At 39.8% G+C, this 22742-nt stretch overlaps 1 protein-coding gene across 2 annotated transcripts in view; it reads left to right on the top strand.

Annotated features, from left to right (window-relative positions):
• Positions 1 to 610: 610 nt before the first annotated feature.
• The window catches only part of tet2 (tet methylcytosine dioxygenase 2), a 32359-nt gene continuing 10227 nt past the window's right edge, over positions 611 to 22742 (top strand). The window contains exon 1 of one of the 2 annotated variants that reach the window (XM_034129456.1): positions 611 to 1071. The gene's annotated coding sequence lies outside the window, so the exon portion shown is untranslated. Of the gene's footprint in view, positions 1072 to 7537; positions 7643 to 22742 lie in introns of those variants that run through there. The other variant, XM_034129457.1, reaches the window with a different exon arrangement.

The following is a 22742-nucleotide window of genomic DNA, read 5'->3' as shown; positions in this document are numbered from 1 at the left end:
AAATAAACAAGTATGTAACACCAGTATGTTAAACCACAGCAGAGGTTTGAGTACTGTCCCTATTACAACATATTTGTATAAGTATTATTCCAACAACCTCCTGGGCTGTATTTGTCTTTTAAATTGCTCTTTTAAAGCCCCTTTCTCTCTCACACTGCTGTCTCTATCTTTTTCAAGCCCACGTGGCCAGTGTCAACAGGAGGTGGGTCTTGGCAGACGCAATGAGCGAAGTATGCTGCCTGTATGGAGGCTGGAGAGTTGTCTTACGCTCTAAAATGAGCCGGCTGGGGTGTGCCAAAATAGGACACAGCCGTTGGAAATGAGTGTTCAACTGGTTGGACTCCAATCAGGCCACCTCAGAGTGTTGCTATAATGCTCTCAAGAACTAGGCCTATTACACAACAGGGGAACTTCTGCACGCAATGACAGAGAATTGAAAGAAAATGAAAGAAGGAAGTCAAGATAGATGAGGGTAAAAAGGGAGGGAAAACCTTGAGTCACTTGGCTTCCTGTCTGAGGGAAGGAAGGGGGTGGTGGCTTCTTCTGCTCTGCCTCGGTCAGACAGTGCAATGTTCAACATAAAGTGCACTGTGGGTAAAGTCCTGTCCTGCTCACTGAATCCAGTCCAGTGCTTCAGGGCAGCCATCATTATAGTGTTCACTATTGTGTGCGGCTGAGGGGAGAAGAAAAAAAAGAGGAGGGAGCAGGGGAGGGAAGGAAAACCTGTCTCTTTGTGTGGGAGGACTCAGCAGGAAAGTGATTTTGTGATTATTTGAGTTTGCCAGTAAAGTAAGGCTCTTCCCCCTGACCTGCAGCAACATCTTGTGTATTCTGCTGCTTTACACCAGAGTACATATGAGTGTGTGCTTCTCATGCCGGCAAAACAGCGACACCAGGGCTCCTGATGATGAGAGCCGACGTCAGACTGGTTTCCATGAATATTGATGTGGAGGATAGTCTGTTTCATAGAAGAACAGAAGGAGGCAAGATGGCTGCCCTATAGGATTTGTTAAAGAGGAGATCCAGACGGTTTGTTGGAATTTCTACAAAGTGGAGGGACGTAAAAAGGAGGTGAGAATTTGCTTAGTATGTTTATACTCTGCCTACACTTTTTTTTACTTTGTATTTATGTGTATTTTTGGTGATTTTTTGCATCAGGCGAGCTATGGCAAATGTCCCCCACCGTAAAAGCAAGAGCCAACATAATAAGGAGGGGATATTAGATAAAGCTACTCCAACATGGCTGACAATTTTCTTTCTTTTTTTTGCCAGCTGAATCTGAAAAGACACCCTCTGTGTTTTCCTGTGTGCTCTGTGCTCACTGCACATTCTTGCTGCTTTTCAATGCATCATAGAAAATGGTGTACTTAGACTGCTTGTTCAGGAGTTTTTCTTCAAGCATAAATGAAATGCCTCAATAGTGCTCTCTTTCTTTCCTCTATTTGACCTTTGCTTTTTTATAAGAATTTTTTTTTTTAAAAATGTGTTTGAAAGACGTGTAATAGTTATGCATTTGTTTTAAGAGGAGATTCCCATTTTTTCATTTATGTGTAATTATTAGCTATTACAAAATGATGGTATTTTTTTTTCAAATAGGTTAATTTGCATGCAGTGTTACCCCCTGTGGCTTCTTATTCCAATATCCATGGCTGTGTATGTGTTTGTTTGTGCTGTGCAGTGGGGAGACTATGCACGAGAGTAAAAGTCCAACCTGGACGTGCATAGTGTGCACAGCAGTAGAACTGGAATAGCTTTAGGCTCTGTGTATCTCTGTTAATCAGCTTTCATTGCTTTCACCACCGAATACAAGCAGACACAAAGACAAATCCCAAGGAGGAGTAAAAAGAGAAGGGAATTGTGGTGGCAGAGTGTAGTGAAGGCAGACAAGGTCAGAAAGCTCTGGAGGAAATGAAACTCTATCCTACTGCACCATTAACTGGGGGGAACAAGAATGGTCATCCTGGAGCAGCTTTTTTCTTTTAACTAGAGGCTAAACATGAGACTGTTGCCAGAAAGCAGCAGCAGCACACATCCTATGTCTGAGTGTCGACTGCTTTGAGAAACTAAAACAAAGGGATGGTTGACAGGATTGTATATTACTAATGCAGCACAAGCAGTTAAAGGTCACACAACAATCAGATTGCTGTGAAACAGAGCTATTGACTAATAGATTATTGACAACACAAAGAGGAATGTGTATGTGTGTGTTATTCACTGTGGCTTATCTGTAAGCATTTTAAAAGGAGGTGGTGTAGAAATACTTGCTTGAAGTTCACTACAATATAGGAGTGATAACAGTAGAGTTTGTGCCTGCATCACTTTGGTTTTTTACACATGTTATAGACATATACTTGTCATATGTGTGATAACAACATGTCAATTCAGATGTTTAATAGGCCATTAGTTGTTATCTCTAATTAGCACATAGGTAATTGGTTGTTAGTTGTTTTTTCTTCTGCATTCACTAAGTACTACTCTCAGATTAACATCAGAATGGCCCATTAGGTTATAACAGATCTTCCTCAGGTTTGTGTATTGGGCTTGTGTATTCTACTGACTACAGTCGTAATGTAACAGCATGGCCTCAGGAGAAGAGCAAAGTAAAGGCATGCCTGCAAGGTGGAGAATAATGAGAGGCCTTACATTGGGCATTGTAAATAAACAATGTAAACTGTCTGCAGGAATTCAGTTTGCAGAAATTGTGCACATTTGTATTAACTGCAAGTCAAAGCTTCAAGTTAAGAGAGAAACATGTAATGAAATATGTGGGAAAAAGGGAATACAGAGAATATGAAGTGGCAGTTAAGTCAAACCCAAGTCAGTTGCTTGTCATTTGACTTGAAGACAATTGCCAAGCTTTTATTTGAACAGCTGATGATGACAAAGGGGAACATTATTCTATCCCAGCCAACTGCCACTTTCCCCTTCTGAATTAAGCATTTGTTTAAAAATGTGTGTGTTTACATACTGCATTTCTCCGGGTTATAACACAACCGACAACCAAAACACTACAGTGCACTCACTTACTCTCTACTGAAAAGTATCTGCTAGAAGAAGAATATCCAATTTTTTATTCCCAGTGAGCTGTCAGGAAACTTTCGAAGCAACAATGTCGGTGCACCCGTCTGACGCAATGGCGTTGTTGTGTTTTGATATGGCAAGCATGGTCATTGACTGCGTAGTGTCAACACCAGCGCTTAAGCAGGTGTGTTCTCAATAGTAGCACGAGATCAGGTGCTTTACGCTTTTGTGTGTGCGCTTTTACACTTATGTGTGTGTTGTGGTCCCTTTGGGCAATCCAAGATGATAAGACACTGTGAATAACGTGTCATATGAAAGGCCAGATTGGGTCAATCTTTGTTAGATATTTGATTTGTTTTTATTTAGCTAACTAGAGAGAAAACCTAACAAATTAACAGCTCAAATTAACCAACAACTACCAGTTATGGATATTTGTAGTCTAATTAAATTGTTTAGATGTATTAATAACTATACTTTAAGCACATCAGACAACACATTTCACATTATATACTGCATAGTTAGAATGCATCACCCAGTTCATTGCAGTCTACTAACATACACATTATACTGGTTGTTGCCTGGGTGTAATTAAAAATGCTAATCCTGACCTGCATAATAATGCCACATTCTGAAATTAAAAATTAAAAGCACACAATCTGAGTGGAGCTGTTTCATGGGCCTCTGCATGGCTGCTGTTACATCAGCAGCTGAAAAGGCACCAGAGCATTACTGAGCCAATAGGGGGTTGGGTGGGGGAAGGGCCAGATAGATCAATCACATGCACATAGCTTCTCTCATCTATCCACACCTACAGATAAAGCCATGCCATTGGATTGCTTCTTCGTCGTGGTTGTAAGGCTCCTTTATGTCACTCCCAGGGCAAAGACAATATCACCTTTGGTAAGAATGTCCAGTTGCCATAGCGTTGCACAACAATGCTGTCCACTTACAATACCCAAGCCCTTACCCAAGCCCTCACCTCTGACCCTGCTCTGTCCAGCCCACGCATCGTATTTCAAGCCAGGGGCTGCAGCACGAATGACACAGAGAAGCCGGCCCAGTGGCAGGTTAGACATTTTATATATTGCTACTACCTGCTGACTGCCTGTGCAGGTCGTCGCTTGGACTGCTTTCCTGAGACAAAATGGCGAGATACTGAGTGTTGTATTGATTTTTACAATATTGATTTCCTTCTTGTCTGCCATTGGGGGTTGTTCTTCTATAGAGAGCATTAGAAAAGCAGTGTACCACAATCAAGTCTGTCTGCAATGGACATGCCATGATGTATTTGTTCATTTACACATACATTTTTAAACTAAATTAGCCACCAACAGCTTTGATAATTTTCTTGTTGATAAAAGAAAAGTAGGACTTTAAGAATAATGTTAAATAAGCTCAGAAATACCTATTGAGTTTTAATACAAAAAAATAAAACTGCATGCCATATGCCACTATATATAGCATGGTAGATGTGTTGGTTTTTCCATTTAATTTATCTTTCCCAATGTTTTACCCACTGATCAGCTTCTAAGCCTGAATCAAAAGGTCTTTTGATTGTGAATCCCTTCTCTATGTCTGGACAAACTGTAAACATTCTGGGTTCCAGATTTCTCTGTGCTTATTTCCTCCAAAAATAAACCCAAAGAATGAACTGAATCAAAATCACAAACAAAGGAAAAAATCTGTGATCAATAATTGCCTCACCAGGTTCACTGCGCCAAGAATCCTGTCTTTCCCTTGAAGGCCTTAGCCTGCTAAAGAGACTTTGATGTGGCCTGCATGTGGTTTATCGGTCAACACTATAATTATGTAATACAAATGTTTTTATAAGTCTGAGATACAACATTGTTATCAGTAATTGCCTCATGAGACACTTTGGGAATCCCGAACATGACTCGTGGCCTTCTTTTTCCACGAGGCGGTGCGTGGTGAGTCGGGCTGAAGCGTGATTACGGAGTGAGTGTGATAAGGCTCTGTGTGAGTGGCACGGGGCTGGAGGGAGTGCTGCTCGCCCTGCAATGTATCGATGTCAGGGTTTACCTCAGGGGTGAGACAGCGAGGGCAGTGACTCAAAAGCTTCCTCCACGTGAGCACACGCACATGGCCGCTCTGTTTACAAACACTATCCTGGCATTCCGCGCCCAGAGAGGGAAGTGAGATGTTACGTAACCTCCTCAAAGCGAATAGCATCCCTTCCCGCCTCTCGCCGGGCAGCCGCTCCTACGCTTGGACAACCTGCTTGAAAGCTGTGGCGCCAGTCCCGCTATGAGAAGTTAAGAGTAAGAAAAGAGGAAATAAAGAGCTCCAGTCACAACAGTGTCTGTGCTCGAGAAGTAGGCGAGACTGAGAGCATGGGGACGCTGCTCTTACAGCGAATAGCACAGCGACAGGCCTTTATAGTGCAGGTCAGAAGATTAAACTGGCTGTTTAACTTTTCTGTCCAGCTAGAGGATTTTATAAACTCCATTTGCACTTCAAGCTTTGGGTCATGAAAGCAAAATTGCATGAAAAAAAACAACATGGGCAAGGAAACTAATAATATAAATTTGAGTTCACCGTTGAGCTTGCACAGTTTTTTATGGAATATTTGAGAAAACTGATTAAAGAAGATGAACATAATACAAATGTTTGGATGCATCAATGAATTTGAGTTAAATCTAGAGCTCTTTAAAGGTTGTGAAAAAAAGATTAACAAAAGGCATTCCAATGCATGGATAAAAGCAAACCTGAACACAGGCTGTCAATACGCCTTACAGATCTTGAAAAGTGACCCAACCTCATGCTAGGACCCTGATAAGACTTGCATGTCAAGATGTATAGAGGTCTGTTCCAGTCAAATTAAATCTGTGACAATAAGGAGGCTTTGTCACAGGTCTAATGCCGAAGGATTAGATAAAAGGACCAGAAAGAGGAGATTCATTTATGGCTTGTCAAATGGTGTCTTCTGGTAAAATTGGCTTAATTAGAACAATATATGAAAAGGCATTTCCATAACTAATGCCCCTGTCTCATGATCATCACAGCCCTGTCATGATCAGGCCAGCTCAATGGGATCCACGATGATCTAAACAACTGCTTCTGAATGCTGTTAACCCTTTTCTAAAATGGCTGTCAGATATAAACGGTTTGCTGCGAGGACCTGTCATTGAAAAGGTTAGTCTCCGTGGCCCCCTGTTGTCTACGCAAGAAGCGCAAAGACAGACAGCTGGTCCTGAATGTCATTTAGGAGCGTACCCCTACCAAAGGCTCTAAATGACATCACTAACTGTCTCTGAGGGCCTCGAGTGGCTCGCGCACAATATTAGGTTTCCTGAGTGGAATGTATGCGTGCAGCAGCTGGTGTCTTTCCGAGCCGTTGTGTTAATGACAATAAGGCTGGTTTGCGTCTACATATGTATTTATATTAGGAACGTTTCAAAGACTGAGTATAGCTATGGGTCTGAATGGATGGAAACTCATACCAAAATAAGACATATGTTACGTGCAAATGCAGTTTCCTATGCGGTTTTTTATTTATTTTAATGTTTAGTTATGTATGCATGAACAGACTGCATTATTGTCAATGCTCATTCCAGTCCACAGGCTGTTAGAATACTTAAAACCCAACAAAGAATACCCAAGCAACAGTACAAAATCTCAACAATTAGTATGTATATTAAAGCTCCAAATGTTAAACTCAATTATAAAACACAGACAAAACAACACCAATGAAAAATAATTAAAAGCAGTATAAAACTAGAAGCATCAGATCCCTAATGACCACATGAGAGATCCCTCTTTAAATATTATTTCTTATTTTGTTTAAAAGGATCCAACTCCGTGTCGAATTCTAGCTACTGAATTTTACAATAACATAACTGCTGATTTCTAAGGTTCATACATGTTTGGTGAACAATTGAACACAGACGATGTTAAAGGACTCTATATGACATATTGTTTTAAATCTCTGAACTTCCTTATGAATCACTGGCGTGTCAGAAATGCTATTAAGAGTCAACACATTCTCACACTGAAGCCATGAATCACAGAAAATATCCCTCTCTTCGGAGGATTTGTGATTTTTATTCAATGAGAGTCACGTGCCGACGACTCATTGGAGGGAAAAGGGGAGCTTAGCAACACTGGTTCAGGTCATGCTGCTTAGAAACCAATGAAGTGAAGAATATCAACACATTTGCTTAGCAGATGACAAAAGACAGACAGAGCTAATATTTACTCCTCCAAGATATTTGTTACTAATCATGACTAGAAGAAAGTAGAGAAACGTACCTTGCTTTTGGTTCCCAGTAAACCACCACCTAAAGCTCAGTCTTCTGAAATCTGGGATTAAGACCATTTCAAATTCCTTCAGTGCCTTTGTGCCATGTTTTAATTTCCCTCCTAAAATAATGTTTCCCTTTGCTCTGTTTACCATTCACCTCCGCTTCCTGTTTAATTGGAGACTGGTTTGGATTTGGATCATACAAACAGAGAGGAAATATCTGCTCAACAAATGTGCCAAGGCTCGCAGCGGAGAGGACGAATTGTAGAAACATGGGATTCGGTTTAATCATCGCTTGGCTTGAATTTTTCCATTCCATGCCAAATCGTAGTGGATGGGAGAATGAATGACGAGGAAAAGGTCTATATAAAGTATTCCTTAATATTTCTATTTGTTTTTCAATCTAAAAATAAACACTGTAGTCAAAAGAAGACTGTTAGATTTTAATAGTGTAAACTCCAGAAAGAAATGTGGGCCAGGTTTGATTTTTTCCTATGTTTCAATACTCTAAAGCGCAATTTAAAAAGGTGTTGATCCGCACGTGCAAATGTATATGCGGCACTATTGATTTACTGGCCGGATCAATGCATAAAGCACATGTGCACAGCGCGGCAAAGCGGCCTGATCTGCAGCGAGCCGTGCCGGGGCTAATGTTTTGACCAGATGGGCTTTGGGGAGCTCATAAGATGGTCGCCATGGCTACCGGGCACTCCGAGAGAAATTAACTTTGCTCAGCGCACAGTTCATCAAGTTAGTCCGATATATTGACTGTTGCATAGACAAAGGGTCAGAAGGGAAGAGAGACAGGCTGGTGGGGGGGGCAGGTTAGTGGGGTTGTACGCTCAGAAGCCCATTTCTTAATTAGAGTCTCCATGTGATGCAGCCACAGAAGGGTTTAGACTGTGTGTGTGTGTATGCTTTGCACAGTGGGATTCATAGTTAGGCAGGCTTTCCTCTGGTTGTGGTGACTAAACAGGGAGAATGAAGACCAACAGGTTTGTCAAGTCTGTTTAACTGCTGTGCACCATCAGAAATGTACTTCTCTTGCACGACATGCGTGTGAATGGTGCTGAACTGAGCTGCTTTTTGGAGGGAAGGCTGACGCTTTAAAGATCTGATCTATGACTTTGTGGCCTGTAATCAGAGGTTGTTCGGCACGACTTTAATTATCATGTTCCGGTGTTATAATGTAACAAAAAAGGACGAAATATATAATTAACAAACAAGCATAATTCGAAAAAGACAGTTATAGGTAGATGGAGTTTAAAGTAGCTGGATGTTTTTTTCACATGAGTGGGAGGTTTCCCAGAATACCTACTAAACCAGTTGTATCAGAAAAGTACGGAGATGCATCGTTGAGTTTTACATTCCTATATCATGCTCAAAAATGTCACCTTTACCATTTACTTCAGGCGTACACCTCTGTTATGTTCTCTAACTCATCAGACATTGCTCAGACATTATACACCACACGCAGTACAGCCAAAACACGTCCAACGTCCTCAAACTCCTGCATAACATCCCACATGTATGCATTTGTATCTTTAAGTTGAACTGAATTTTTCTATTTTTAAAGGGAAATCTCTTCAATGAAGATCCTGTTGGAGTTTTCCGTTTACATAAGGGCTTTGGATCCACAGTGTGGACTGTGTCAAGTTCAAACTGTCAACAGTGCGGCCTCGCCCCTGAAAAGTAGACTCCACAAAAACGCTTTGTCCTCGGGTCCTTAATAGCTTGCCACAAATCATCGACTCCTATATTACCCAGACCTTGTGTGTCTTTACCAGTAAATATATTTTATGTGTCTTGTCCACGCAACTCTTGAGTGCACTGAACCCTGTGCAACACTATCAAACAATGCTGGATTAATGTTGACATCCATCTTAATTATGGCTAAGAGCACCAAGATAGGGCTTATTATTATTATTATGGTGCCGGTTACTCTTTACCCTGAAGTTGATATTTTTTTTACCTGAAGGGAGCTCTACCAGTAAATGAAATAAGAGTTCTACTTATTATTATTATCCAGACTACATTGTTCCAGTTTTATCTTTCCGCTTCACCCTCCAGCTGCATCAACTTAGGCTGTTTTCAGGTAACTATTTAACAAGTTAGTTGTAAAGTTGTTGTAAAGATATCCATGTACAGCCTTGACATGAATATGTGCACAGCCTACACTTATACCTTTGGTTTTCCTGCAGTCAGCTATTCATATATTCACATTTTTGTATTGTCATGGCTGACAAAAAAAGAACAGATTCCTGAAACTGAATTATGTCGATTTTAGCGGAAAAATAAGTCTTTAAATTGATTAATATTCCCTTTATGATCCTGTGTAGGTCCACATAATGTTATATACATTGTACTCTAGTATTAAAGCTTTAGATTTCCCCTGTTTTACACTTTATAACCATAAATGATTATACAAATTATAACTTCATAGCTGCATAGTTAATCCAAATTCCCAATGCTGATACTAATGAGACATTTGTGAATTTAAGCACTGGTAATAAAATGAATGAAAAAGACATGTATTCAATTAAAGTATGCTAAGTACTGCAAAATGAAGTGCTGCAGTTAGTTAAAATATGTCACAACCCAGTAAGAGAAGGCAATGAGACAAAAAGCTGAGGAGACTGCAGTGGATTCTCCACAAGCCGGCCACATCTGTCTTGCATTACACATAAAGAACAATGTAGATGGTACAGATCCCTTCTTCTTAAGGAGGGGGAGGAGGCTCTCAGAAATTACAAACAGAAGTGTGTGTCCTCAGTGTTCCTGCTTTAATCCATTAATCTTGTCTCTAGATTTGAAGCAGGAAATCACTAGATAGTGAAAAGCATGTACTTGTATCTGAATGTATACAACCATAAAATACCCCAAAAGTGTAATGCTACATAATTAAATTAAACAGCTACATTGCATGCTGTTGTATTGTAAGGAGATTTCACATTATATTCAATTGAAAAAGTGCATTATTTATGTATTGGCATTCAAATTCACAGCATGCTCATTGTACCTGCAGAGCTGTATGTTTTTTTGTTCAACCATGAAGGGAGAGGGACGCATAGAAGAGGGAAGAAAAACAGATCTGTGGCTGCAGGCTGTCATGTGATGCAGCCATTTTTACGTCACAGTGTAGTGATTAGGCCACTGAGAGCATCAACAGGAAACTGCACTTCTCTACCTGACAGAAGAAATAGACCCCGTGTGGTTCTGTGTGAATTTAGATTCCCTTCTTGTGCATAGGCCTTTGTTGTTATCGATGGAAGCAACATGAGACACATCACTAACCTTGAGCTTCTGCATTCCTGGTGAAAACCTTCACATGTGTCTGCATTCTTTCACTGACCAAAACTAGAGATCGCAATCCAAAACAGAAGCGGTATAGGACCATAACATAATGCAGATGGATCAACTTTTAGGGATTCTTTATGACATAAAGAAGTTTGTGCACAGCAATTGAAACTTTAGCATTTCAGGTTATCTTTCAGCGTTAAAGGAATATTTAAACCTTCTAGGAAATATGCTTATTTGATAGTTATTAAGAGTTAAAAGGAAGATTGATACTCTTCTTCTGTATATTAACTAACCGGCCGAGGGTTAGCTTAGCTTAGAATAGCTTAGCCTAAAGACTTGAAACACATGGAAACAGCTAGTCGAGCTCAGTCCAAAAGGTACCTAACCACCTACGTACTAGAACCTATTTATCTTAAAAAGACATGAATTAACACAATAAATATATATATATATATATATATATATATATATATATATATATATATATATATATATATATATAGCAGTAGTTGAATTAAAACAAAAGTGTCACAATGATACAGGGGGTTATGTACCAAACTTTTTCTAGAGGGCAGTGACTTGCTGCAGTAGCTTAATATTTATGGTTCAGGCATGAGGGATGTATACATTTTAAAGTGTAAAAAGTAAAGTTTTCCAAAATATCAAACTGATCCTTTAAGAGAAATGAAAAGTAGTATTTCTATGATTTCACAAATGAGGTATAGAAAGATTGCATTGTGTGTGTGTGTGTGTGTGTGTGTGTGTGTGTGTGTGTGTGTGTGTGTGTGTGTGTGTGTGTGTGTGTGTGTGTGTGTGTGTGTGTGTGTGTGTGTGTGTGTGTGTGTGTGTGTGTGTGTGTGTGTGTGTGTGTGTGTGTGTGTGTGTGTGTGTGTGTGTGTGTGTGTGTGTGTGTGTGTGTGTGTGTGTGTGTGTGTGTGTGTGTGTGTGTGTGTGTGGTTTTATCTAGGTTTTTGTTCAGGAATGTACTTTCATGTTGAATTTGTTTGGATATTTCCTCTCTCTGTGCTATATCCCACATGTTCCTAAGATTACTCATGTGACAGAGCAGCCACAAGATCTAAGCTCCCCCGAGGAATATGCAACAAGGATCTGGCCAGCATGTATATTTGGAGGATTATAGAAACGACTGCAGACACAGGGGTCTTTTGTTTCGGAGCCAGGGTGGAGAGTGTCATATGTTCAGACTGATAGAAAGAAAGAGAGAGGAGGCACGAGCAACCATGTGAGGTGCATTGTACACACTGCATGAGCGTGCCATGTGACATAAATCCCAAGTATGAGGTGCCTGACTGAGAGACTGTGAGATGCAGAACATGAATTAACATCTGTCCTGTAGCCCCAGCAGTCAGTAACAACACATGCTACCAGCGCTTCACTTCACATTGTGCTTTATGACTTGGGGTGTTCTGACCTTGCAGACTTTCCAGTCCACCCCCTTAACTTCCCCCCAAATCTCTCTACAGTGGAGTCAACTCCCTCCGTTCATATGCTAGCCATATGCCACACTGCCATCATTCAAAATGTCTACACGGATGTCTAAAGGAATAACCAAACACTGGCTTGAATCAGCCAAATGTGTGGGCATAACATGTCCTCTTATCCTTGTTGACAGAGCCTTTTCCGGCTGTGCCATCAAAAGCTGAACCCAAAACACTTAGTCGAGCATGTATGGTTAAGTGCTAAGACTCCAATAAACATCAATTTATTCCAGTTTAGTAAACAGATTATTATTAAGTATTGTTTTTTCATGCAAAAAGGACTTTTTTAAAGATTTGTACAAGAGTTAATGTAAAAAATAACAAGGTTCTAATATATATATATATAGACAATATTTATATCATCCTTACACCTACTTCAATACACCTATATGCTATGTTAGACACCAACTGTGACTATATCAACCTTCCATATTATTTACAAAATGTTATAATAAAATGTAGTTTGAAAACAAGATTGACTGAAATGTTTTATAAAATCTGTTGACTAAGAAAAGAATCAAAAGTCAAACATTTTCATTGATCGTAAACTACTACATAACATTTTATTTAGCTGACGCTTTTGCCCAAACCGACTTACAATAAGTGCATCTAACAATTAAGAAACACATTAAGAAGCAAGAAATACTATACTAAAATGCTACTAAAAAAAACCTTTAACAAACAAAATACGACTTTTACTACTAAAAAATAAACTACTACTAGAAACTACAGTTTTCTTTGACTAAGGCCCCGGCTCCACGGGAACGCATACGGCAAAACACATAGGAGTAACGCAAACGCAAACGCCAAAAAGCTTCCGCCCACACGCAATATACACCAGATTGTGTCAAGCTCCACGAGACGGCTCCGTTTACATCCAACCGCTGGAAAAGCTGCAGTACATATGCCGAACCTGTACGTGGCGCTGTAACTTCCTCCACAAAAGCAGCGAAGAAGAATGGTTGTCATGGCTGCACTTCTGTTTATTCTCCTTGGTGGGGGCCGACGGAACCGGGCAGAGTTTTTCGCCGGTCAACGTGTGTTAAAGTTTAAATCTTCCGGACAAAATTATAAAAGTGCCGGTCAAAGGTCTTCTTTGTTATTTATTGAGCTTTAAAACAAATGAATAACGACGATATAATGATATATAATAATAAAATACACGGAGCCTGTCTCTTTTTCCTCTCTTCTGACAGCGTCAGTGTCTGTCTCATGCAGCAGCTGATCCTGTAATGATGACCCGACAGTAAAAATGAACATATTTATAACTAGTTTAGGTAGTTTGAGAGGTAATTAAAATAGCTACGGGTGATGATCTGACTTGAAGTGTGTGTTTTGCTCCCGCTGCATCACAGCGGGAGGAGCTGCGTGTCTCCGTCCTGTCAGATTAGACTTCACTCGCGTTTATGTCCATATCGAGAGAAAGATAAATAATCTGAATTCAGTGTGCAGTGTACTTTTGCGGGGGTGAGCAGCAGAGGCGGGGAGAGGCGGGGCTATTGCGTCGTCATTATCAGAAACGGATGACCGTATAGGCGACCACACGGCCCCCGTTGGACCCCCCAGAGCGCTCCGTTCCCAGATCTATCCACCTTTGGACCCGTTGTCGTATGCATGGTCCGTTTCTACCGTTCCGTTACGACGTCGTCTAGCTTAAAGGGCTATACGCAAGAGAAATATGCGGATTCAACCCGTTTTCGTTCCCGTGGAGCCTAGGCCTAAGATATCACTTAAATGCCCCACTAAAATGTTGTTTGAAAACCAAAACAGTATGAGGTTGACTTGCTGAAAAACCTGAAAAACATTCTACACAAGACTGCTAATAAATATTTAAAAAAGAGCCCCCGTTTCTGAGCATGCATGTGTGTTGTTTACGCAGCCAGCTGGAATGCAGAGTTGTGGAAATGTTCCAGAGGTCATGAGGTTTGCAGAGCAGCGGGTCCCGCTCTATATTTAAGGGGGGGATTTAAAACACTGCAGAATGCAAGTCATCTGACCTCATTACTGTGATAGAGGTTTCTCAGGATGAGGTTTCACTCTGAACCGTCTAACTCCAGTCTGGCAGTATTTACAGACATAATGGTATTTCAATGTTTTGAAATTGAATATCAATCCCATGAGGTTTATAAACAAGGACCTAGTTTTACCTTCTTTACACTCCATATCATGATTTGGATTTATATTTGGATGGGTAAAAGTTATAGGTCAGTTCATCTCCTCTAATATTTCAAGTAAGAGACCTTACTGGATTTCATTATGGCTCCAATGAGGCTCATACATTTCAACAGCTCAGCAGAACTAAGGTCCCTGCTCTAAATATAACTTATAAACACTGTAATTAACTTTGAGTTATATATCATTATTGGGTTTTTTACACCCTGTTTTAAGTTTTGGAATATTAAATGACAATAATACTAACAAACTTTGAAAACAAACCAATATAAATACTACTTTAGGAAGTAAGAAATACGATTGTTTTGGAAATTCTTCCCAGTGAGTGTTTCTTTTCATCGTATTTTGACACTTCTATAAGCAATTGAATTAAAGTTTGAGACATGAGATAAAAATCAGCACTGGATTTCAGTTTGTTTGATAAGTACACTATCAAATCTATTGGTAATGTTTTCAAATTAAGGCAATGTTTATCAGGGTGTCCGCGGGGTCTTAAAAAGTATTAAAAGTTGATCAATCAATTTAGTGAAAATTAAGGCTATTAAAAAGTATTAAACGGCATTTTCCAAGGTATTACATTTTGAGGCTTGTTTTCAATAAGTATATCAATTGTCCAAAGAGGTTGTATTCTACAGTTTGCCTGAATGTAATCATTGCATAGGTGTCCCTGGGCAAGACACTTAACCCCAAATTGCTCCTGAATGCATGTAAGTCGCTTTGGATAAAAGCGTCTAACAAATGACATGTAATGTGTAGTGTGATTCTGTGTAGTTTATTTCCCGTTGGATTTGACGTCATCTGAACAGGACATCTCACGCTCACTGCTTGATAGCGCGCGAAGGTCCGTTTACGCCGGTTGTTAAACAACATCGTTATGGGGAAATGCAAGTTTGCGTCCAAATGGTTGGAAGATAAGGAGGAAGGACAATCAATACTGTATATAGTAAATGTGAGGTAAAGTGTGTCGCCAATGTAACCGGTTAAAACTCGAAGTGGCGATGAGGTCTTAAAATGTATGGAAAGGGTCTTAAAAGGTATTAAATTTGACTTCAGGATTCCTGCATATACCCTGTTTATACTTATGGTTAAAAAAGAGATAGCAATGCAGTGGGAAAGTTGGCTAAATAACTGGCAAAGTACCAAGCAAAAGCCTTCTTTGTAGTAAGTATTGATATTGTGAATATTCATATTAAACTGTTGACGAACCCTGTTAGTTCACTTTTATATCATAGGTTGTGGTGTGTAATGGTGTTGTTATTGTAGCATCAGCATTGAGTTATAGTAGTGGAAATACAGTTATAATATGTAGCCAAGTTATAGAGAAATATTAGTATTACTAATACAAGTAATACACAGACTCTGTTAGGACTCAGTTGTTGGCGCATGTGGTTTGAACCTTTTAATAAGTGCTCTGAGAAATGTACTGTCTCTGGCCTGCTGCAGGTTCTTATCTTACAAACAGGAAAATGCGAATGGACCCAAAACAGCAAAGAAAAGGAAATATGCACTTGAGATTATGGCTTATTCTTGGAGCTATTCATCAAAACAGCGGTGTGGCTTGGCAAGTGTGTGTTTGATTTACAGTGCTGCCCCGCACCGCCCCTTCTCCCTCGCTCTACACCAGCACGACTCTTTAGCCTAGCTGCCTGGGTCTCAACCTGAAAGTGCAGAGACCTGAGTTTCCCAGCAGCTGTCGTTAGCGCTGAATGTCACATACGACTGCCAAGTCCGCCAAATAGACCCCATCTACTATGGCAGCTCTCATATTTCACTGGTTCTCCTTTGGGAATAACAAAAACACGGTGCTATCAGGCGCATTAAAGTTTGTTAAGCTAGTATTGTGAAGAAAAGGCATCAAGAAACCAAGACAAAATATCCATAATACTAATTTTTACAGCTTAAGTCATTGACAAAAATATCGTCTTTTAGCAATTCGATGGACTATCAGAAACAATTGCATTTGGTTAAGCAGTTATACCAAAAACAAAACACTTGTACTAATAAGGCTGTACTTTCCTGTGCATTAACTGCCACCCTTAAATGACTCTTGTGCAAACTGTGTCCATTGTTTTACAACACTGGTCACACTGTGTTCAGGAGTCCACCCTTGCCCCCAGGCTCAAAAGCACTAAAGCAAGTGACTATCTATGCCAGAAAATGCATACCTACAGAGGCAATGACTATGGGCAACGACTGTCTAGATTTCCACTACAGCGTTTAGTGGCCAAACTCATGACTGTGTACAGGATAGATGATAGACTGAACAGGAGGGAAGTGAATGATAATGTGGAGGAACCTGGAGGAGTAATGACAGGGCAGAGGACTGGAGGTAAGGCTGTGGGAGAGGGAGAGAAGCCAAAACAACAGCGTATACAGAGACAAAGAAATTGGCTTCTGGAGGGAAAGAAAGCTTTGTTGGGAGTCCAGTTCAAGCCAAACAAGTTGAGTCATATCATAAACTAAAAACAGAGTTCTCATTTCCCCTGGTGGACATTAGCTACTACGTAGAAAGAAACCCAAAATAGATCAAAGCGTTATAACTTCCAGCAGGCACTGAAGCCACCACAAGGCCTCTGGTTTTAGTTTAGCACTCTACTTCCGGAGCAAAAATAGATCTCCCCGTGAATCACGTCCAATAAATAATTAAGAGGAAGCAGCGAATACTAGGAATGTCTTAAAGCAAGCCCAGTCAGAGTTGGACTTATAAACATTGGTGTGTTTGTGTGTTTGTGCAGTGACAGGCGCGCACACACTCAGCTGGGATCTCTGGCTTTGTTCTAGGCTTGCAAAGATTTTTTTTTTTTGTCAGTGTGGGTGTATCCAACTGTGACAAGCTGCTTGGCTCCGCTCAGTCCTTTGGAAAGCCCGGACTGTCCCGCAGGAATGGAGCTGCGCCGAAAGCAGCTTAGCGCCACCGGTCACCTCTTGACTTAGTTACTGATTTGCAGACTGCTCTGAGGGGCCAGACAAAACAAAGGAGTAGTCACATGGGGTCTGGAAGTGGTATTCACCCGCTTACCTCATTGTTACGTTTGCAGGGATCAGATGCTTTATATGTGAGAGGGTTCAGAGGTGGGAGCATCAGGTCACTCTTTTCTACCTCAAACCAAACTGATTAAAATTGAAGTTCCCGTAGTGAATGTAGAGTCTCCTGCAAAGAAAAACAGCTCCTAATTGGATTGTGTATTTAGTTTATAACGGTTTATCCTTTGTACATAACTTAGTGCAGCTGATTTTTTAGTAAGAATGTAGGTTAACATTTTAAATCAAGGTGGGAATAATTATTTAGTATATTGTTGGCATGGAGACAGTGTATTTTTTTGCATTTGCAACATTGTTATGACCAAAATTAATTATTCTGCACGAAAAGTGTTATATGACCGATCATTATCACCTAATGTCGTTACATCCTCTTCATATCATGCTACAAGCTTCGCAGAAAGATAATGCTAACTTGAAATCAGCAGATCTGCCTCAGATACACGCCTCCGGGATGCAAAGACATTCATCAGCTGTAGACGCTTCACAACTCCCACATGGTTTTCTCGCACTCATTTGTCAAAATAACACATTTCAATTTTAATAACTTTGACATACTCATAAAGAGACTCAGTGTCACTTCTGATTACAACGCTGAGGATGGCGTCTCACTGTGGCTCTTCATGTACGGCTGTGTCTGACAGCAGCACGGGGAGATTCGTTCTGCAACCTGTTGCCCGAGATGCTTCATATTTACATTCCAGTGCTGTGAGAATAGAACTAATGACAGTGGTATCATTTCAGTAGCTATTTTACATTTTAATTATATTGCCCCAGTTCTTAGTCTGACAGTCTGACCACAACATTAATGGATAAATCATCTCTTCAAGCCATTAAGTAGCATTTGGGGGCATTGTAACTTCATCTGACAAACTGAAACAATTTGCATTGGTTAATCAAAGTTATATTAAAGAAACTTTCAGGTGCATGCTGCCATCCTTAAATGAATCTTAAAGCCATTAAATAGCATTTGGGGACATTGTGAAATCAAACAATCTTTTGTCTATGATTAACCTGAACTTTTCATCTATTCAAGTATTATTCATGTTAAAAGGAAGTGGATATTATTATTATTATTTTTGTCCAAATCATTAGTTTAGAGTTTTCTAGACTTCTGGCTTCTGGAACCCTTTCAAACCATATTGGATAACACACAAGTATATTTATATGAAGCTCACAACAACAGTTTTTTCTTAAAAAGGTGACAAAGTTTAAGAAAAGTTAACGAGCATACGCCAAATGAAAGTATTTTCCGCAGCATTGACCTGAGAGCTGTCTTTGTGTTCACTGTGGTGCTCCTCTCTTCCACCTGCTAACAGGCAGCTGCTGCTCTGTTGTGACAACGCTGGGAGCTTCCAGACACCTTCGTAACAGCTTGGCTCGTTAGTGGGAGATTTAGCACGCTAACTTTGGGGGTCTGGAGGGCTGCTAACGTCCTGGAGGGATGATTGACACAGAGGAGGAGATCATTATGTGGACCAGCTCGTCTGCTTGGCCTGACAGCTTCCTGTTCAGGGTGACGTGATGTATTCGGTCCACTGTGATGTGACTTGTTTTCATCTCGCTCATGGTCCGTGTGACCAGTTTGGACATAATGGTTAAAGAAATAGATCCAGATTATAAACATTTCCCCTGAAAGTGCATAGTATCTTGCAGTCTTAGTTTTCTTTATGAAATGGGCAACGTTTTAAAAAGCAATTGAAATATGTTTTTAGACAAAATATGTAAACTGAACTGCTGCAGTGTCCTTGTTTTTAGACAGAAATCTCAAGTCCACAGACTCCCAAGAGGCAGATTCTTCCCATATGTGTAGCGTAATATATTCAATATATATTTTCTGGACTCATATTACACATCTGTGCAGTGTACATGTTTCCATCCAGTGCAATCACCCCTGAATCTTACATTTGTTTATGGTCCTTCTCGAACGAGGCCATGTACATGATTTAATGGATGATTTTTCTTCAAAGGGTCATGCATGTTGTAGTTAACTGGATAGTGTAATAAATATACAAACATTTTTCAAAAAGTTTTATAATGCTTCGGATAAAACGATTTGTTTGAAGACAACATCTCTTCTGCCAGAATCATAAGCAGCTGTAATCTCTTCCAGATGTGGTAATCGGGCGCAATGATGGAGAATGATCATGCCAAATGAAACACGCCATAGTACCTCAAATATTTCTCTATTTTTTCTTTCCATTTTCCCCCCCCAAACATTAGTCAGTGCCTATAGTGAGCCTATAGTAGGTTTGCATTAACAGGAGGCCTTTTGTGGGAACCTCAAGCTGGATCCAATTATGTGTTCAAAGGTTGTAAAGCATATTTCTCTGAACTTTACCATAGCAGCCGGCAGTAGTGACTCCAGGCCTCTCTCAGAGCTCCAAGGACATTATTTACTTGTTTTTAAGTACATAAAGAGCTAAGCTGACCTAATTGTATAAGAACTTAAAGCAGGAAGTCTTTTTAACTTACAGGAACCTAAATTGCCTTGATGAACAGTGCCGTTTGGTGGACACCGTGCTGTGCCAGACCATTTACTAAAACTATTTGAAGCTGCCCGGACAGTTTGACAAACAGTCATATACAGTAGTTGGAAAAAAGATCTTAGGTATGACAGGATGCTTTATTTCATGCCTGTTGTATTTAAATATGTACTTTCAAGGCATTTAAAACCTTTAAGACCTGTCCACATCACGTATAATTATTCATCATGATCACACGTTTGATAATTGACAAATAAATGTCAACTTTATAATTTCATTAGTATCTGGTTATTATATGCTGCAGGTTTATTATTTCCTGGATGAAGTATGAGAAACAAAGAGAAATTAAAGGATGATACATGTCGTCTTTAAAGTATTGTATTTCATGTTTTACAATAATCAAAAAAGGATCACATACTATTTCAGACCTAGTCAAGCGCTCCAAATGTCTGTGAGTATTCATAGTAAAGGTTGTTGTGGCTGTGGGATGCAGGCAGACAAAATGTCAGGACACCAATTCAAGTCAGAAAATTGTATATTCTCTTGTCTTCAACATATGTGGTAAAATGTTTGAAAAGATGGCCATCTATATTGCATTAGATACCGCAGGCTAAACAGAAATGGAAAAACTGTATGACGGTTTATTTCTTTCTTGGAAGTCGATAGTCAAAACCAGGTAAATAATGTAGTCAAATAAAAAGACATGCAAGATAAAAATGTCATTATACTTTCTTTGATGTTTTGTGGTGTATAAGGACACTCCCTAATCCTGCCAACCATGAATTTACATTATAACTAAGATCCGTTTCTCAAGAGCTTTAGTGCTTAATATTTTTTACTGTAAAACTGAATGTGGGCACCTCGTGGTGCTTGTCAGCCGCTCATTCCTTCAGCATCTGCAAGAGAGTTGCCCATAATTATGATGGATTAGACTGCGTCTCTTTGTGCCTACGCGCTGGAATTGTTTTGCAGATGCTGCGGATGTGACATGCATTAATAATTGAGGGAGGCAGACAGAAATCAATGTTCTGCTGGAATCACTGGAATCTATATGCTTTAGGCAGAGAGAAAGGGTGCAAGGAAAGCACAAATAAAACCATAAGCTCTGTTTGCTGCTGAACCTTCTGTATAGATCTTATTTTCAATACATCACTATTACTTTATTTAATGACTTTGTTACCAGATCTTAAGATCCCAAGTTATGAAATTTGAAGCTACTCTCACAATGTGTCCTATTTATCTTGGATCTATTGGACCTGTTTTTTACGTTCATACTTTTTCAGTGCAGTAAAAATGTTTAATGCTTAATTTAATGCTCAGATGGAACCAGATAGCAACGAACAAATTCCAATGTATGTGATGCTAACAAACTCTTTAGACTTGGAAAAAACATTGTGTAAAGAAGTTTAGCCAGAAGGTTTAGTTTAGTGTGGGAAACATTTGTATTCTCATCATAGCTTCATGGCAAAAAGCTTACATGGCTAGGAACCATGATAACAAAAGGCCTCAAACTAGACAACCCAGTAGCATTTGCATATTTGACATGACAATGTGTTCAGGGTGAGGAAAAGCACCACTGAACAGCTGACGAGCAGCCAGCTCCTCCTCCCATCTACCATCTACCATCTGGGACATTAACCTTGCATCCTACTGCCTTCAATCAACTGGACTCATGTTTAGTTTATAATTTATTCTGACATTGATATTACAGATAAACCAAAAAGTATCACTCGTGATTTTGAGTGACTTCATAGAACACTCATGTGGCTGTGGACTGAGGTCAGAATCTAGAAAATGGATTTAAACAGATGCTATCATCGGATGAATAATAATAATAGATTTATTTTGTTAGTGCTTTTATAGTTGCTCAAAGTCGCTTTTACAGAAATAGTGAAAAGAAAAGAACAACAAATAAATATAGTTACATTTAAAATCAAGCAATACAAAAACAATCACACATTAAAAGCCAGATTGAAGAGGTGAGTTTTTGTAAGTTTTTTGAAGGTGGTGAGGTTGTATCTGTATGTATGAAAAAAAGAAAGAAGCTCCTTTTCTTGCATGTTGACCACCATTTTTCAAGTTTCTTTCCATCTGTATTGAAAACTATCAAAGCTATTGTTTTACTACAATATAAATCCAGATTGAGGTCAATAGACATACAATTCTTCCTGTGTCTGTCCAAGAAAGATTGCACTGTTAGGCAAACTGAACCAACTGGTTTGTTTCCAAACATTGTTGTCCTAACACGATCCTTCCCTCTTTTTTCGAAACATTTAAAACAGTTGTACAAAACAGGAAGACACAGCATTCAGTTTGAGATAAGGGTCTTCAAAAGGAAACACTATTGCGATGCACTCCTGATACTGGGCACTGAAAAAAATGTGACCTCAAAACCTGGTGTACCTTAAGGAAACCTTTTGATACGTTGTCTGTTAAATTGAGGGATTAGGTCGGGATGAATCCATTTCAAGTGGATTGTGTTACTTTAACAAATTTACCAAATTACTATACTGACATTCCCCTCACCCAGGTCCTTTTCAGACCTTTACTAACGGTACGTCTACACAGCAGCGTTAAAAAAATCTTGGAGGTGGGCGTATCGGATTTTTTGCGAGCAAGGCACGAACAACCAATCACATGAATCTCCCGCCCGCGACATACGAAGCAAAAAAGCCCGAAGTAAACTGGATATAAACTCCCCAAAACAGGCGAAAACCTACCACTGTCTCTGCCACCTCCCTCCATGCCTGGCTCCTCCGGTTTATATCCCGGTAGGTCTGGTCATAAAGCACCGGGTGATTGATTCCCTACCGCTAATTTCTCCTCCATTTTTTGGAATATGAGGAAATGACCTGCGGTATGTCTCTCCCAGCATACACGCCGTTTGATTGGCTAGAGCTTGAACTGTCAGATTTGCGTACACAGGATTTGATTGGCTGACGCTTCCACCTCAGCCTCAAAAGT

This window comes from Trematomus bernacchii, unplaced genomic scaffold, assembly GCF_902827165.1.
Source record: "Trematomus bernacchii unplaced genomic scaffold, fTreBer1.1, whole genome shotgun sequence".
Classification (NCBI taxonomy): domain Eukaryota; kingdom Metazoa; phylum Chordata; class Actinopteri; order Perciformes; family Nototheniidae; genus Trematomus; species Trematomus bernacchii.
The sequence above is the reverse complement of the archived record's forward strand: the minus strand, read 5'-3'. Positions and strand labels throughout refer to the sequence as shown.